Source organism: Phalacrocorax aristotelis, chromosome 15, assembly GCF_949628215.1.
Source record: "Phalacrocorax aristotelis chromosome 15, bGulAri2.1, whole genome shotgun sequence".
NCBI classification, from domain to species: Eukaryota; Metazoa; Chordata; class Aves; order Suliformes; family Phalacrocoracidae; genus Phalacrocorax; species Phalacrocorax aristotelis.
This window is the reverse complement of record NC_134290.1, coordinates 16,754,463-16,768,983: the sequence shown is the minus strand read 5'-3', so window position 1 is coordinate 16,768,983 and position 14,521 is coordinate 16,754,463. Positions and strand designations below refer to the sequence as shown.

Below are 14,521 nucleotides of genomic sequence, written 5' to 3'. Positions count from 1 at the left end.
AGTCTGATGTAGTATTTCTGGTAAAAAGCTAGTTTATTAATTTACAGGTGATCCGAAATCTAGAACTGGGCTTTTCTAGGAGGAAATTTAAAAAGTTCTCTTTTAAAGAAACTCTGCTTTTCCCTGAAAAAATCCATTCCAAAGAAAACCTCAAATCAGACTCCTACTGACCACAGCAACACTCTTACAAGCTGTCTTAAAAATAATCCAGTGAACGAAGCTCACTCTTACAGAAATTTCCCGAGCAGGGATCTTAAATTATAGCAATATCAGCACCCCTCTGCCTCCTACACAGCTCCTGTTGTGACCCAAGGCCTGTAGGATTGAGTTAATCAACCGAGTATAATGACTAGTTTAGAGAGAGTCTGACAAGTGTTGAACTAGAGGTTTGCAACAGATGTCTGAATGGTCAATCCCTTGCTGCTCCTAGCCGAGGCACGGACACGGCTTTTACAGTAGTTGGGTAGAAACAAGTGCTGGTGGAGCTGCTGAAGGCTCGAGTTCTGCCCCAGACGCTAGAGATGCCACCAACTCCTGCTCAACAAACAGCTCTTAAAACAAGTGGAGAGGACTCAGGACTCAGTGGGAGGATTAGTATGTATTCACAGAGGCTATTTGAGTAGTTTTCCTGTAGACTCATTGTATAATGCTTCTCTTGTAATGTGTGTTCTTACCCCTAGCTCTGTATATCTGAGGGGGTAGAGTGCATGTGCATGCATGGTTTTGATTTACTTTAGAAAAAAAGAAAAAGGAGAGACACTTAGCCTGTAGTTTCAGTGTTGGAAACTGCAATAAACCTCTCCTTTTAAACCCCATAACCTTGTGACTGTTTTATAGTTATAAGGAATCATAACCAGAGAAAGATTTAGCCTAACAGTGATCTGCCCTCAAAGACATTAATCTGTCACATCTAATCAAAGGGGAATAAGGAGACAAACCTTTCCTCTGAGTAACTCAAACAGATGGTGCATGGCTTTGGTGGGAACTTACTGTAAGTTGCCCCTGTAACAAGGGTAAATTTGGCAATACTGCTCACCCAAAGGCGCTGTTTACAAGTCGGTGTGAAAAATAACTCTGCATGATTTCCTTGTGTTTTAAAACCTGAATTCTCTATGATCATATCTCACCGATTTTGTGGTTGACACATCCAACCAGCTTTCCACCCACTTTTTCACTCCCTTTATGCCAGTACGATTGAATCTTTTGTTTGCAATTTTTTCTTCTTCTCAGAGTAATTCTTTACTTTGTGAGGGATCGGCAGAAGATAATCAAGTGCATCATGCCAACATGTTAAAGCACGGTTTCTATAAATGTTTCAAATATAACTTTGTTTGTCTGGGCTTCTAGTAGCTTCTTTCTTACTCTTAAAGCACACGAAAGTCTTCAGGTTAGTTTCTCTTTTCTTTCCTTCTCCATACCTTATATGGGAAATAAAGGGCTTATTTTCACTCCTTCTCTATTCTTCCCCCAAACCTCAATCCCCAACTTCTGTTTTCTAGTTTTATCGTATGAGTTCTCTCCCTCCTTTTCTTAGCCACGGTGTTTCTCCAGACTCAGAGGGAAAAAGCATTTCTGGATCACCTTGCTCTGAGTTCCTTCCTCTCCTCCAGAGAAGCAACAAATGCCTCCTGGGACACTTTGCTCCGTTTCCTCTCTTGGATGACAGCCAAAGCTTACCCAACTCTTTTCCTCAGGTCTGCCGCTCAGCCCACTAACCTATCCCCATTTTCCACCCACACTGAACAAGCCGTAAGGTTTCCAAACTTGTCTGTAGGGCTTAATCCTAAATTCAGCTCGTTGTCCTATAAGAGATCAGACATGAAACCAATACTGATGCTTAAGGGTTCGCGTGATATCTCAAAGCAGGTGAAGACCATTATTGTCAGATTCCTAGCATGCAACAAGGCTGATAGGGAGCACTGAAAGATACGGGGCAGCAAGAGACCGCATTCACATGTGGGGGCAGGCCAGGAGAGTATACTGAATTCAGAGGGGCAGTAAACTTAGATGCTGGTTTTCCAGTCCGGTCAGGGGAGGATTGGTGTTGCAGGACCCGAGGGTAATCCCCAGATTACCCTTCAACATGCTCACAGGGAGCAAATGTCACTTTGCATGGTGAAGCATGCCAGCCCGGGAGCATGCTTCATGTGTCATGTTAATGAGCATTAGCATGGAACCCAACTTCCTTCCCCTCCCTATTTTTGATATAATTAAGGACCAGAACGAGCATTTTGTTTCAGGCTGCAACAGCAACAGACCACAGTACTGCAGAATAACAGGAAAGGCAGAGAAAGAAGAAAAAAAAGTCCAGGTGGGAGACACTTACTGCTCTGGCCACTGTGCAAAATGAAGGCTTGAGTGCACATTTTTGCCTGATTGCATAGCTGTCTCTGCTACCCATCTAATCTGCTTAGAAAACTGGTTTTGAAGGATATGGTTCAGACATACCACTCGCATCGGGGCGGGGTGGGGGGGGGCGGGTTGATGAGGGAAAAAAAAGTGCTGCAGCTGCAAAAGATAAAATAGGGACAACTAATTTTCTCAGAGGTTGCAACACAGCCTCTCCCCCTCCTCCACATGCAGTCACTGCACTGGCAGGATAAGCTGGAGATTCTCCAGCGTAAGCAAGAAGGCACAATAAGGTGTGCAGGCCCTTCTCCACCCCGATACCCACAGCCCTTGGGGGTACCGCAGAAAGCAAAGGCTGACAGCCCAGCCGCTCTAAGGGAGGTGGTGGCATTCCTCCGCCTGCTCATTTCAATTGTGTTACCATTTTTCAGAGGAGGACGTCAGAAATGCACATTGCTAGATGTTATGCCGAGACAATAATGAGCGTAAGGGAGCTGCAGACTCCTGTTGTACCAATTGGTGCCTGGGTTCTGAACTCTCATTGTGTGATCCGATTTCTCCTGTCATCCAAGCCACTTTGCAAACTCCAAGCAAACGTTCATTTAAGCCATGTGTCCTGAAACCTAAACAGCTGAAGGGGATGGGAGGGGTAGGGAGAGAGGAGAACCACTGGATTGCTGGTGACAGTGTCTAAAATACACATTTGCACGAGGAAGTCTCACTTTAGATAGTCACGTAGCAAAACAAGCTAACACACAGCTGCTGACAGGCAAGAGGTACAGTTTCAAGTGACCATCAGACATAAAATAGACCAAATAAATTACTGCAGTCTAAAGGGAGTGGGGGCGTGTGCTCCCACAACTGTAACAGATAACAAACGGATTACCAATGGGTGACCCAGCGTCAAGATTAGCAGACCCGGTTCTCATTTCAGTTACACCGTAGCAGTGACATTACCTAAGATGTAGCAGAAGCGAAACTGAAATCAGAGTCCGACCCAGGATGTCAGGGAGGCAGCTGCCTTAGTATTTTAATGCCTAGAATTTCAACCCAGTTTGCTTTGTTTTAGGAGTCTAAGCTGCCTTTGGCAGAAGGGCTAGCAGCCTTTGCCAGCTGCCACGTGATCTGCAAGGATGTTTTCTAAATGGAATTGGGTTTTTTTTGAGGTGGGGATGGGGGAGGGGAGGTGGGGTTTTTTGTGATGAAGGCAGACAGCATGAGTATATTGGCATTTTCTGTCCCTTTCCTTAAAGGTATTTTTTCCTTGATTTCTGTTCCCTGTCCATATACACAATCACCCTCTCCTCTGTGGTCTCCTACACATAGGCCCATCTGTTCTTTGAAAGTATCAAGAATGCCAGTTCTGGTCTTTGTGGGGTCTTTGAAGAGACACTGTGAGTGTTTACTCCCTGACTGAAGTAAAATACAAGGGATTTTTGCATGTATATAAATAATTTTTAAGCTTTCCAAATATTAATTGCTTAGGGAAATTAAACATCTGCTAACAATGAACTCCCCATACAAATGAGAAGATAGTTTCAGTCTGACTGAAATGTTTTCCCTTGCTAATTGCTAAGAATACCATTTTCTTGTCTTTTACAATAGCAATTTCATTAGTTCTCCAATTATCAAAATATTTCAGTCCTTTCTCTTTCATGACAGAAAGGAAAAGGTCCAATTCCCATCTCCAACTCAACTTTCAGGGTCCTGCAAAACCAAGCGAGAAACTGGCAATTATGACTAGCCATGAAAAGTCCTCAGGGCAGAGACTGGCTACGTGGGTTGCCGAGTCCACCCGCGCACCTTCTCTCCGCACATCGCCCACAGTCCCCCAGGAGTCTGCCAAATTTTCACAAGTATTATACTATTGACTACATCTGACTGTGCAACTAGGTACTGCAGGCACAAAGAGGAGCTGAAATGTTGATAACGCGAGAATGCTCAGAATAGCTGATGCCAGGGGAGAGAAGGGGGCCACCAGCTAAATTTGCATCGCACAAGGAAATAAGTCAGTTGGGTAAAAGCCCCCATATGGCTGCTTGGGAACATAGAGCTAAAAGGGCTTTCACTGCTTGGAGAACTGCAGATCTTCTCCAGCTTCTCATCTCACTCTGTGCAACCTGGTGCAAAAACATAAAGAAAAAATTCCAGACCCCCACAGTATTTTATTATACAGGAAAAGCAACTAGTCCTTTGCATGAGTATGTTTCCTGCATTCAAGAATCTCAAAGCACTCAGCTATGCTACTTGCCCTCTATCCACTTCAGGCATGAAAGGCCAGGCCTAGCTCGCTCAAGGTCAGACAGCAAGTTCAGCAGCAAAAGATTACTAGGACTCAGTTACATCCAAATCCCATTCAGCCGTTCTACCCATTAGATTAAAGAGACGTTAAACACCCTCATGGCGTCAAGAATGACTAATGCCCTCCCAGGTCAGCCTGCGATAGAGAACTGGGAACTCACACGTCCCTCCTCTGCCTCCCACTCCTCTGTTCCCACCCCAATATTGTTCCAAAGCTCATGTGATGAGATTTTCCTACTCAGCAGTTAAATAGTTAATGCTTACATTACAGCAGATGGAACAGAAGTTGCTGCAGGGAAGGTATGCAGAGGGAAGGAGGAGAAAAGAGACAGCAAGAAGGAAAAAGCAGGCCGAGAAACAATCCTGAAGGAAAGCAGTTTTCCCACTAAAAGGAGTGATTAGTTGACTAGACAACGTAACCCTTAAGACTTTGTCTAGACTAGGATAAAATGCTATATTGTTGAAGGTGTTTGAGAGGCATAGTGTAGGTAAGGCTCACGGCCTTTGAGCATGTGGTAGCCAAGGTAGAGACTAATTAGGACATGTTCGCTAACACGTCTTAATGTTCCACTTTCAAATCCTTGCCCAAGAACTCAAGGCTATGCAAAGCAAAGGTCTCTTATGTCCTAATGACTATAAGAGCAAAGCTACAACACAGTGCAAAGAAATCAGAAGGTCGAGGAATCACCGAGGTCTCACATCCAGCATCTTTCATACGCTCGTTGAGTGCCTATGAACATTTGCATCTTAAAATATTCACCAGCATTTTACTGGACAACCTGCTGTGACATTTTTCCTCTAAAAATCTAATCAAAGCTCCAAATGCCAATAGGAAGAGAGACCACAGGCTAACAGCCTACAGCCTTGTGAAACCTGAGCAATTCTCTGGTTCTCCTTTTGCTCCAGTGTTTGCTCGGGCAGATTTGGGAAGGAAGGGGTGAGGGGAAGAAAGGACTAAGAAAAGTGTGCCCAGGGCCTTAGCAACAGCATCATTTTGATAATCCATTACCAGATTTGTAATTAAAATCAAGTCCCACCTCACTAGGGCAGCCAGATGCATCTACAGAGAACTTGTTCAGAGAGTTGCTACAATAAATACCAGGAGAATTACGAATGTTGTAGCTTCTTCTTAACCCTTCCAGCAGTATTTCAGGAACCACCTGTCAGTTTGAAAGACTGATCGTTTTTCTCTCAGCTTGTTGCAGGCTCTAGGTGTGCCCCTAACCAAATAGGCTTACCACTTAAAAGCTTAATTGCACCTGTGGCTTAAACCTTATCCCAGACAGCACTCGGGAGCATTTGGATTTGGGCGTTTCAGGTGTGGGACTGGGGCCTGCACTCACAAACAGAGCTAGGCAAGTCAGAAGAGGAGCCCCTGGTAAAAGCAGATTCTCTACGCCAGGGAGCAAGGGATGGGGAAGAAAGAAGTGCTTTTTCCATTTTCATCGCATTTATCTGTATTTACATTTCCACAGTTGGGTTTGAGTAATGTCCACCTCCTTGTTTGTGACTGAGGGCAGGTTTCACAGTCTCAGATTTCTTTTCCACAACAAAAAGATCAAAGTTTGAGCCACTTGTGCAACTTAGGTGTTTACAGTGAACTGGTCTAATCGCATGGCAAGCCCTCCCTCCCGTTATCAGTCTCACGCCGAGAGCCAAGCTCCTTCATTCCATATGCACCAGGAAGGACTGAGAGGAGAGAGCCCACGTCTGGCATGGGGTATAACCCACCATCCCTTCTCTCTGCTCTTAGTTGGGAACTAAAATACAGCATGCTAGGGAAGGGTTCAACATGTTCAAGTAGAGATTCGTTCAGGGTCGTTTCTACAGAGCTGCCAAGCTGTTTCCAGGTTGTATTTTTAAAGAAGCTTTCTATAAAGCAAGCAAACGCTGCATGAAGAGCCACAATGAAAGAGCAGGTTCCCGTCACCTTCTCGGTATTGCCCAGGTAGAACAGGCTCATAGTGCATCTTACTGACAAAGGAAGCCTGTGCTGCCTTTTCAAGAGTTACTGGTGAAGGAAAGATAAAGAAATAGAGCATAATAGGAGTCCATGCAGGCAAGCTTCCTCATTCCTAATCTCATTCTGTCTCCTGCAAGGACACATGAACATTCTGGGTCTCAGTTTTGTAAGCCAAATGGAGCTAAATTTTAGGGTTTTGTGAAATTGTTTTAATTAATAATTGCAAAGCGCACATCTTAAGATGGAAGGTACCATATAAATATTAATGAGCTCTGGCTACTGGCAGTATGCATGTCTCTTAGGAATCGCAAGCACCATGGATGGATCAAAGAGGACATGTAGCTCTAAGAGACAGGGTGGTGGGAGTTGGCTCTGTGTTTAACTATATTTTAAAGTAGATCCTCAAGACTGTTATGGATATTCCCTATCAAGTTACAGCAGCTTTCAATTAAAATTACATTTTATCCTTAGGCAAAATTCCACAGTGTACCTTTTAATATTAGCAGGGCACATTTTCACTCATGTAGGTATTTCTTCTACATATATGCATTACTAGATCTTTGTAAATAGGGGTCAAACCAAATGGGAAATAGGGATTTTACCTTGATTTTCATCTAAATAAATACACCTTACCTAGTTACTGCCGGAAAACTTCCTGCTCTGCTGGCAATGCCGTGACAAGAAGGAGAATCAGGACATGGCAGCTGTTTGCTTCACAGTGTTCATAGATGCAACACCTCAGTCGTGGAGCCTTCCTTTGAGTAAATATGGCAGAAAAAGCCGGATGGTAAAGGTGCTGCTCCTGTTCTCCCGAGCAGCCGTCTCCCGAGCATGAGCAGCACAAACCATAGCTGCAATAGGCTTGAGAGAGGGCCAAGCCCCTAATCAGGCTCGGGGTAGGTTTGTTGGTGCAGTGAGAGGGGCAGCATTGCAGCGTGGCCTCCAGAGCCCTGGAGCCAGCTGCCCTGCTGGGCAGGCACGCCGGGGAGGAGGCTTGCAGCCTCCTCAGGAATGCGGGATGGCCGCAGGCCTCAGGAGTGTTTTCCAAAGAGGTGCTTACATTTGTTTCTCTTAGGGTCCAGCAAACCTGTGCTTTTTTGTTGTAGGGGGTGGTGGTGGGGAATGAGGAGGAGTTGCTTTGTTGGGGTTTTTTAAAAAACATTAGAAGACAACAGGGAGCAGGAACCAAAGATCTTTCTTTCCCTGAAAAAATTCAGTCTCATCAGCTGCCTTCTTACCTCTCTCAAGCTGTAAGACCCCACGGCCAGCTTTCTGCCCACTTCTCAGCAGCCAGGGCTTCCTAGATGCTCTGTGAGCCCGACATGTGGCCAGCCAGAGGGGATCTTCAGCCCATTGTCTCCTTCGTGGGGGCCATGTTTCATTTCCTTGGCAGAGTCAGACGGATGGCCCTCTGTCCTGCTCACCTTAGGCGTGCCTCCATAAGCTCTGCTTTCTGCACTTGCTAAGGCAGCGCTGTAGCTGCTTCCGCTCTTGTCTGCACTGGGGCAACTGGGAGTGATTGCTTAGCGCTGGTAGCAAGAGCAAAAATCAAATGGCGTAGGCACACTCAGGGTGGTTGTAATTGTGTCCCTGAGCTGCTCGGAGGGAGTACGGCAAAGAGGTGGCGTTAAGAATCCTTACCGCTTCTTTGGCAGAAGAGGGAGAAATTTGGAAGATGCTCAGGACAGACAACATCTTGATAGCTAGGGAAAAAAAAAATGCCCCAGAAATTAATTTCCTTCTGGGGCACCAATAAAAGATGGGATGTTCACAACATACGGTGAATGGTGGCCAAAACAATGGTCTAATAACTTGGATCTACTTGCTGTGTTCAGTGCTAAAAGATAAGACAGAAAACATAACTGTGTTTTGATACTAAATAACATACATCTGGCCACAGTGCCAACGATTTTAGGCAAGGAAGCATGAACCCAAACCAGAGGGATGGGAGGTTAACTTCTTCCCCCAGCCACACCAGGGAATTTTACACCTCTCTATGAATAATGTTTTTATAGCAAACCCAAGCATCAGTCCTAGCAAATACCTCTCTGTAAACTCTAGCCCAAAAGAATCACTTTGGAAAAGGTCATACCACCTCCTGTTCCCAGAATTAAGTTAATTAGCACTTGTCCCTCTCTGTATAAGGTCAGGGATCCTCCCACAAAGGAGGTACACAAGCGGATTGTTAAAAGATGTACATATGCCCTCTTAAGCAAACAGGCTCCTTTGTAGTATCACTAAGATTCCCTCTGGTCATCCCTGTAGAACTCCTCTCAATTGGAGGGGAAGCAGACTGGGACACCAGTGTAACTGGTGCTTTGCCAGTACAAGGAGCACAGTACAGGTCAATAGGCACGCTGGTATTTTAGTGCCAGGTAGCAATCACCCTCCATCTGGGTGACTTTTACCAGGTTCAGCATCAGCCTTTCATGCAGAATGAAATATTTGAGCTATGGAAATGTTTTCTTATTGAATTTAAAAGATCTGCAGTGCATTTTTCCCTCTGACACATTTTGTTTCTTCTTATTCCATCCAGGCATTTGTGCTATACATATTGTCAAAGTATTTCACTTCCCCTCCACGTGACCAGCTACGTGCATTGAGAGAAAGTGAATCCAGGTAAGAACTGCTCTCAGTTATGTCTGGCTGCAACTGAAGTTTGGTCAGCAATGAAGGCCATCACACTGATCTGTATTTTCTGTCCACAAAAACATTACACAGTTCACTTACTGGAAGAAGGAAGAAAGAGCCTATCCCATGCAGTTCTTTGGCACAATAGCACTGTCGCAGGTTGCCTGCCACAGTACTGACTGCTGGTTTGCAGCAGGAGTTTAAAAACAGAAACCCAAACCCAAGCGTTTAATTACAGACATGTCCATCCTAATCTAACTCTAACATTGCGTGAACTATGTAGGATGCTAGACCCTGCTTCTTAAGCTGGGAGCCTTTCTGACAGACAGCCATGACTGCTTGCTCTGAGCACAGCCTCGAACCTGCTCAGCAAGAAAGCATGACACCAAGGAGGACAGGCTCTGCTTCCCTGGGCAGAGAACTGCTTCGCAGGCCCATAAAAAAGGGTCCCGAGACTATTTGTGTCAACTCCCTAAACCACAAACCACAGCTAGCCCTCCCTCTGAAGCATTTGCATGCTGCTCCTTGCAAAGCTGGAGCAAGATATTTTGGCACCCAGATCGCCGCCTTTGGGGGCCCACCCATCCCTTTTGGTGCCTTATCACAGACTTGCAGACCCTCTCCCTTGGCAACAGCAGAAACTGGGGCATATTTGCCTCCACGTTTGGCACCCTTCTGTTTCACCGTCACCCTGTTCTTCTGACCCAGGGTGAAGCTTACCCACCCTGATGGATTTTATGATACCAAGAGTGGGGTAATAGGTAGAGAATCACATGTAAGAAATGTGAAACTGGCAACTCTGGCATCTGAAACAGAATGGGAATTCAGGATGCACTTGGCATTTCAGCTTTAAAGTGAACAAGGGAAAACTGAACTGTCACAAAGGAATGGCTTATGGGCAGCTCAGACTTGTCCTAGGCTTTCAAGCCAGTCATTTCCCATAAATACTCATAATTTTAAACATAAGAAAGGGGGAGAGGAGACAAAACAAACTGAGTCAACTGCTTACTGCCTTTCTGATTCAGAGTCCTCAGCAGATGTAAGACAGAAGATTATTCTATGAAAAAGTTCCTTTTTATGTATCTGGGACAGCCCCCAAAATTTTTACCAGAGGGGAAGAAGAGGACAAGAACTAAACTGCGAACTTGTCCGCACCCTAGCAGGAATTCACCCATTTTTCACCTCCCACAGGTATCATTAGCATGCTACTGAGAGCAAAAAAAAAAAAAAAAAAGAGCTAAGATCAAACACGAACTGGTAACAAAGCTCTTCCTCTTGTTGTCCTGCGATGGGCCAGAATTTCTGGCTGCAGCTAGTCTTTTCCTGAAAGGCTGGGTTAGTTCAGAGTCCCTTTTAAAAGAAGTGCCACTCTCTGAACGTGCTACAGCTGCGACACAGAAAGTGCAGAAGGCAGGAAGTCTGACGTTCACACCAACCTCAGCCCCTTCACTCACACCTCTTTTCAAATAGCTTTAGCACATGGAGCCCACATTTTCACATTCTCAGAACTGGCTTTATCTATCGCATTGCAAGGTTAAGAGAATTTTTTGAAATTGTCCCTGTTTCCACATTCAAAGACTCAGTCCACTGAGAGGAACTTCTGAATTGTTTTTGTAAACTGTTCTCCTCTCTGATTTTTGCAATAAGTTGCCACACTCCCTTTTAAAATAATCTATATAATTTTAAAAAACTAAAATACGGATTGAAACACCATACCAACTGTTGTCACAGTCCAAAAATGTCCGGATTTTCAAACTTAAGTCCACCCCTGTGTAAAAGGGCCACACACATGTAGGTGTCAATCAGACTCGGTGGCAAAATAGAGGGACCCAGGCTGAGATTTCAGAATGGCACAGACTTCCATGGACAGAAAGAAAGTGCCAGTCCTCACCCATCTGGAATAATTTCTGCATTTTTCAATGCAGACTTTTGGAATTCGACCTCAGGAAGCCAGGTGCTTGATTTCTGCATCTCCTGCTTTGCAGTGTTTGGTGATAGAAGCAAGAGGAGAGGAAAATAAAGGAAAATATATTGTTTACCAGGCTACACCATAATTATACCTAGTATTACCATTGTGATTCTTTTTGCAGGCAACTCGAGAGGTCTGCTCTGTGCCCAGAAATTCTGTGGCTGATCCTGTGCATTTTTATTCCATTCTTTTAAAGAAATATTATCTCTATTCCCCGCCTCTCAGCACCAGGATTAAAATAAAATAACATGCAAAGTATTTGTGGGAAATGGCAAACAAATGGGTAGTAAAGTCTGGAGATTGCTTGGCAGCAGAAAGCCACATGCAGAAATCAGCTGTGGCAAGTAACTGAGTGAGGACAACAAAACCCAGCATTGTCCAGCGCGTGGACACTCAGCAAAAGACTGATGATTGAGTGAAAAGAGCCAACGTCGCATGATACTGCAAGGTTTCAAGTACTATTTTGAATCAGGTAAACTAATATCTCCTGTACCTGTTCCAAACCACATAGTAATGCATGGTCTCTGGTTCTACAAAGTCTGCTGGCTGCCCTCTTCGAAGGAGCATCTATCTTGAAGAAGATCTCATATTTTCTGTTGGTCTCTGAAAAAGGATCCCAAACAAGTGGCAGGGACACATGGTCTTGGAAGCCCTTGCATGTTTATCTTTACTGATAAGCCTGCAATCTTTGCTGCAAGCACATCAGCGTGTGTCTGCAGCAAAACCTTATTCCAGTCATTACCTCCCTTGGAACCGGCTTCCTCGGAACTGGGCAATGCGTTTAACCCCTTAGCGGCCAGTCTAAAGAGGCCTTGGTGTAGAAGGCTTCTTTTTCCTGCTCAAAGATGCCTCATGTTTTCATACATCTTTAAACAACAAGCAAGTGAGCCATCCCTGCTTTGAGATAGCAGCAGTGCAGATCATATACCTGCACAGACACTATTGGGAATTTCCCCTAAGAGAGTTCCATCTCCCCAAACGGCCTCTGGTTCTGTATTGTCCATTTAAAATAAAGGGATGCAGCTATCCAAATTGCAGGTTGAACACATGAAAATTCATCCAGAGGACTTGTTGAAATTGTGCTGTCTAATTGATTGGAGACTGTCAGCGGGAGCTGTTTGGATTCCTAGATTTAGAGAATCAACCACAATTCCAAGACAATCTGATCCTTTTCTCGTAGGTTGACTAAACCTGTTCATGCTGCTTTGTTAATACTTGAATCCTCAGTTCACGCACACACATGCGTACCAAGGGCAAATATCCAGAAAGTCACTAGGTATCTCCCAAAGCTGACATGCCAAGAGCTCGGACAGCCTGAAAATTACAAACAAGTGACTTTTCTCTGACAGCAGGTTCCATTTATTTCCTCCCACTTGCTCTTTCCCCATCTCCTTCCTACACCCCTGAGTCAACCTTCACCAGGCAAGTTTCAGTTAAGCATGTGCTTTGCCAGAGGTGTTTTTAAATTATGTTTTTAAAAGTTTATTTATAGTACACATGCACAGTGCATGATGTTTTCAGGGCTTCTGGAGACTTCCACGTGGCAGGCGTGACTTTGCCAGGTGGAAGTAATACGAATTCATCAACTGACCCATAGAAAACCACCTTCCCTGTACTGCAACTCAAAAGTGAAGGAAAAGAAAATATTTTTTGCTCTGTTATCTCCTGCCCATTATTCATAACATCCATGATCAATGTACTGGACATTCCAAATGAAAAATTTTAGAGGAAGCCAGCTGATGTTTTGGCAAAAACAGCAGCCCATGAGACAATGCAACGATTCTATGAACAACTTCCCATTAAGGCAAGAGTCAGAAAAGAGTCCAATCAACAGAACTGGGTGAAACCTCAGTCAAAGTTCACATGGTTCAGCACTCCTTGCATCTGGCAAGCAGCAAGTTTCACTAAGCTGTGTTTGTCCTGAATGGTTGTACTTGACCATGTGACCACTTCTTCCTTTCATAAGAAAAGGGTAACGTGACCACAAGATCATTTCCAAGCAGAAAAGCACGTATTTCCAGAAGCTAACTTCTGAGCTCAAGTTCCGACCCTAAAAAGATAGTTGTGCTGATGGTTTGGCTTTCCATCTAAATGCAGCACAGGTGGGCTTTTACTGCACAAACCTTTGCTATTGTAGAGAGATTTCACATCCTGCTCCCCGCTCCCTATCTGGCCTGGGCAGTGATCATCCACTGACAGGCGTTTCAAATCAAAGGCTGTGTTCATGGCTGGTTTTAGGATGAATTTAACTTTCCCTGTTCTAAAATGACGCAAGTTGCTGAAATATTGTTTCCTCAGCTGCACAGCAAATAAAAATGGAGCAAGTTACTGAGACTAATGGCTCAGAAACCTCAGTATTAGGAGGTGGCACAGAGGCGTTCTGAAAGGAGAAGAAAAGGATGTGGTAGACAATTTGCTAATGCCCAGAAACTCTCTCTCTCTGAAAAAGCTAGCTGCACGCCAGAATGCCTCAGGACAGGGCTGAGTCCATTGCTCTTCCCACAAGAGCAGCTTTTTCTAAGTAAAGAGATCTTTACACGCAGGACTTGGGAAACTTAATTCAGATTAACTAAAGTTGTGAATTTAAAGTGAATTAGATAAACCACATTATATCTCCGTACAGACACACTCATTCATCAGTATGAAACAGAACTTTAATTTGGTTTATCTCATTTTACTGAATTAAGAGCATTTTAATTCTAAGAATGCCCATGCAGGGATTAGTGGGTTGAACCGAGGATGAAGTTACATGCTATGCTGGAGTCGAATGTGGCATAGGAAGTCTCCCCATTTCCATGCTAACGAACGTTCATTTTCCTCCACTTAAAAATAAACTAACTGAAGTTATAAATTCAATTCTTCTAATTATTCATGCCTACAATTCTCAAGGTGCATTAAAAAAAAAACCCTACCTCTGGCTCTGCAGTTGCCTTTTGTTTCAATCCACCAGAACAAATGTGTTGTTTAAAAATTAAAATATAAGAAGGAAAAAGGACATGGATATAATAAAAAATAGGAAAAGACAACACCATGTGAGAAACATTCACGGCATGACTTCACACACAGAAACGACAGACCCCAGATCCCAGCCACATCTGTGCGAGCCTGCCTATGGACCTGGGTCTAGATTTGGCCTCCACCATCTCCATGAGCTACTGATCTGACCACCTGACAGAGAGGATAGCTCTCACCTTTTAGAAGCGAGATTGTTGTGCTGTTTGTAAGGAGCTGGGTATGTTTCCAGCTTACCTAAGCAATACAGACCTCTTACGGCTTCGTCAAGGGCCATATGACACCACAACTCAGCT

At 44.3% G+C, this 14,521-nt stretch overlaps 1 protein-coding gene across 8 annotated transcripts in view; it reads right to left on the bottom strand.

The window, feature by feature from the left end:
- The window catches only part of HIC2 (HIC ZBTB transcriptional repressor 2), a 74,680-nt gene that overhangs the window by 37,490 nt on the left and 22,669 nt on the right, over positions 1 to 14,521 (bottom strand). The window contains exons 2-3 of one of the 8 annotated variants that reach the window (XM_075110857.1): positions 7,852 to 8,316; positions 7,247 to 7,368 (exon numbers count right to left, since the gene is read on the bottom strand). The exons of 6 other annotated variants lie outside the window; for them this stretch is intronic. The gene's annotated coding sequence lies outside the window, so the exon portion shown is untranslated. Of the gene's footprint in view, positions 1 to 7,246; positions 7,369 to 7,851; positions 8,317 to 14,521 lie in introns of those variants that run through there. One more of the 8 variants, XM_075110854.1, reaches the window with a different exon arrangement.